The sequence below is a fragment of the Sinocyclocheilus anshuiensis genome, unplaced genomic scaffold (genome assembly GCF_001515605.1).
Source record: "Sinocyclocheilus anshuiensis isolate Anshui unplaced genomic scaffold, SAMN03320099.WGS_v1.1 scaffold2371, whole genome shotgun sequence".
Classification (NCBI taxonomy): Eukaryota; Metazoa; Chordata; class Actinopteri; order Cypriniformes; family Cyprinidae; genus Sinocyclocheilus; species Sinocyclocheilus anshuiensis.
The window spans coordinates 100630-104465 of record NW_015537287.1 but is presented as its reverse complement, the minus strand read 5'-3'; the positions used below and the strand labels follow the sequence as shown (position 1 = coordinate 104465).

The 3836-nt window shown below is 33.4% G+C and overlaps 1 long non-coding RNA gene across 1 annotated transcript; it reads left to right on the top strand.

Annotated features, from left to right (window-relative positions):
- The first annotated feature begins 3019 nt into the window (after positions 1 to 3019).
- LOC107657383 (uncharacterized) lies at positions 3020 to 3599 on the top strand. Its single transcript, XR_001630677.1, has 3 exons — positions 3020 to 3031; positions 3486 to 3527; positions 3568 to 3599. It is a non-coding gene; the product is annotated as an uncharacterized LOC107657383 (long non-coding RNA).
- The last annotated feature ends 237 nt before the right edge of the window (positions 3600 to 3836 follow it).

Genomic DNA, 3836 nt, shown 5'->3' with positions numbered 1-3836 from the left:
AAAAAATAAATAAATAAATTATTTAAATAAAAAAATGTTTACAAAAATTCACATTCACAAAAAATAACAAATAAAAAAATAATTATTTAAATTGAAAAATGTTTACAAAAATTCACATTCACAAAAAATAAAAATAAATTAATTATTTAAATTAAAAAATGTTTACAAAAATTCACATTCACTAAAAATAAAAATTAATTAATTATTTTAATTAAAAAATGTTTACAAAAATGTACACTCACAAAATATAAAAATAAAGTGTATTTATTACTAACAGCTGATTGTACTCAATTTAAATGATGTGCTCACACTTTTGCATGTTTTGTGAGCCTGAGAAAGATTATTGACCAAAATGTTGCTCATTAGAATTTCTCTGATTATGCAAACTTGAGTAGTGTGCGGGATCTATATATATTTTTTTATTTATAATGCATGCAATGCTAAAATGAATCCACGTTGCTTTGTTGTTGCTAGGGTCGCAAAGTGGTGGAAAATGTCAGGTAAATTTTCGGAAACTTTCCCAAAAAAAAGTAAAAAAAAACTTTTTTGGGGAAATGTTCTGCTCTTTTGCAACCTTAGTTGTTGATGACAGTGAATTGATTTAGCTCTACATGCTCTCACAAAATACTGAAGCGTTTATAAAATGCATCATAAGTGCACAACTGCAATCTAAATGACGTTAAATGTGTCGCAGAAGCTCACATTTCGCCTGTTTTTACATGATGTCACAAAATCTTTTGTAAAGATGTGAGGGTTTATGTAACTCAGAAGCTGATATTTGCGGTGATTGTGAGCATCAATGCTCTGATAAGTGATTTATTGCAGCACAGGATTGTTTATCGTTTAGTCTAATCTTCTGACAATCTGAACATGATTTGAAATTCTCATCAGTGATTTCCACTGATCTGGCATTTTAAGAACGGATTCGTTGTAGGTATATTTGTACGACTGGGTTTTTTAATCTCGATGTAAATCAAAAGAAATATCTTCCTCTGACTGGCTAATCTGTGAAATCGTTTCGTAACCAAGTCTTCGGCATTGCTTTCGTAACCAATGGTAGCGTTTCTCCTATCGGCTGTGGCGGTTTTGTGGCGTTTCTATAGGCGATGTATCGAACGGTTTTGAAGACAAAAAAAATTCTAGCTTCCTAGCAAACGATGATGATGGTGTGATTGTCGTCGGCGTGTCGTGTGTCAGGTAGCACTACTGCCCAATAATGAGGCTCCTGATCCTCTGGTGAATTTCTCTTCCACGAGGAGCGGCTCGTTCACGTTTGTTGTCGTTATGGTCGTCGTGGTGACTCGGTGTTAAAAGTGAACAATATGCAAATCAGCTGGCGTTAGGGAGGGGTCACGACCTCTCGGTAGGAATCTAGTTTTCTGTCCTTGAAGTTGTTGTCCGTGAATAATCGCAGCGATTGATGATGAGTGCTAGATTTGCCCAACAAGGGCTCTGAAACCGAGCGTTTAGTTTCATTTGAATCCCTGTTAGAAACAGTGCCACGTCCCACGAGGCCGAGCGAACGCTTCTCTTCTTTCTGAAGAAAATCATTCTCTTACTTAGTGCTTTTGTCTTTTCCTGTACAGAAGACACATTTACTATGGAAGAAAAATTAGTTAATTTTGATATGTTTTTGGGGAAATAATACTAATGAGTTTATAATTAAAACAAGAACAGTTATCTGCCAGTGGAGTCAGAAAAATCCACTTAATTCAAAGGAAAAACAAGATTTTTTTCATTCCCTATAGGCAGATATTTTTCTTGTTTTAAGCGTAAAATCACTTTTTCAGAAGATCAGAAGATCTAAAATCTTAATGGAGTTTATGCGTAAAACAAGAAAACATAAGCATCAACTCACTTAATTTTATGAATTTTTCAGAAAATAAGACTAAAGAACTTCAGTGAGTTTGTTTAAAGCAAGAACAAATGTGTGTCAGCAGGGTTAGAAAAATAAACCTAATTCAAAAACCCCATTGGCAGATATTTTTTCTTCTTTTATGCATAAACTTACTTAATTTTGATGCATTTTCCAGAAAATAAGGCTCAAAATCTTAAGTGAGTTTATGTTTAAAACAAGACAAAAATAAGGTCAAACTCACTTAAATTTTTGAAAATAAGACTTAGAATCTTCAGTGAGTTTATGTTTAAAACAAGACTAAAATCAGCCAATGAGGTCAGATAAATGATCTTGTTTTCCTATGAATTAAGCAGATTTATTTTTAGCATAAGCTCACTTAATTTTGAAAGCATTTTTCAGAAAACAGGACTTAAAATCTTTCAGTGAATTATGATTAAAACAAGAACAAATATCTGCCGACGAGTCAGAAAAATAAACTGAATTCAAATAAAAAACTAATTGTTTCCTTCCCATCAGCAGATATTTTTTTTCTTGTTTTAAGCATAAACTCACTTGATACTTTTTTTTTTTTTGAAAATAAGATTTATAATTTTAATTGAATTCATGCTTAAAAACAGTCCAAAAAAATGTGTTTTATTTCTGTGTTTTAGATTTTTTGGCAAATATTTGTTCTTGTTTTAATCATAAACTCACTTAATTTCTCAGACTTAATGTTTTGTATGCATCTCAAATAAATTCATGTTGGTCTTAGCAATCTTTAGACATTTGCACTGGAAAACAAGCCAAAAATACTGAGGAAGAGCATCTTTTGCAGTGCAATCCTGCCAAAGCTCTCAGACACACACCTCATCTGAATCTCTTTCAAATCTAAGATCTGCTGATAGTTCTTCATCATCGATGCAGCGGGTTTGTGACGGGATTCACCGCCGATTGATCATCTGTTGCCGGGCAAAGCGTGAACTACCTTTGAATCCTTGGCTTTGTCCTACTTCTCCCGCAAACTCTCATCTCAGACTTCCACATTATCTTGACTTTTATTCGCTCTTGTCACGGCCCGATGTGCTTCTGCTCGTTCTCTCTCCCGGGCCTCGTGGGACGCGCATTCATTTCAGGTTGAAGGAAAAAAACGAGTCTACACTCTCAGAAAAAAAGGTACAAAAGTGTACCTTTTAGGTGCTAATATTTACACTTTAGGTACCAATATGTATCTTTAGGTACTAATATGTATCTTTAGGTACTAATATGTATCTTTAGGTACTAATATGTACACTTTAGGTACTAATATGTATCTTTAGGTACTAATATGTATCTTTAGGTACTAATATGGACACTTTAGGTACCAATATGTATCTTTAGGTACTAATATGTATCTTAAGGTACCAATATGTATCTTTAGGTGCTAATATGTATCTTTAGGTACTAATATGTACTCTTTAGGTACTAATATGTACACTTTAGGTACTAATATGGACACTTTAGGTACTAATATGTTCTCTTTAGGTACCAATATGTATCTTTAGGTACTAATATGTACACTTTAGGTACTAATATGTATCTTTAATATGTATCTTTAGGTACTAATATGTATCTTTAATATGTATCTTTAGGTACTAATATGTATGTTTAGGTACTAATATGGACACTTTAGGTACCAATATGTTCTCTTTAGGTACCAATATGTATCTTTAGGTACTAATATGTATCTTTAGGTACTAATATGGACTCTTTAGGTACAAAGGTGTGCCTTTTGAAAAGGTACTGCCCCAGTGACAGCTTTCGTACTTTTTTTCTGAGCGTGCAGGATCTTCTCAGAGTTGATTTGTGCTGTTCGCATTGAAAGGTTTCAATCGTTAGCTCTTCATCCTGCTGCTAAACGGATGGGTTTCAGTGACTCTTCCTCGACTCTGATCAATAAAACGAGGAAAGAGCACTATTTATGTTCTCTGTAGGTGAAATAACATGATTTTAGACGCACTTC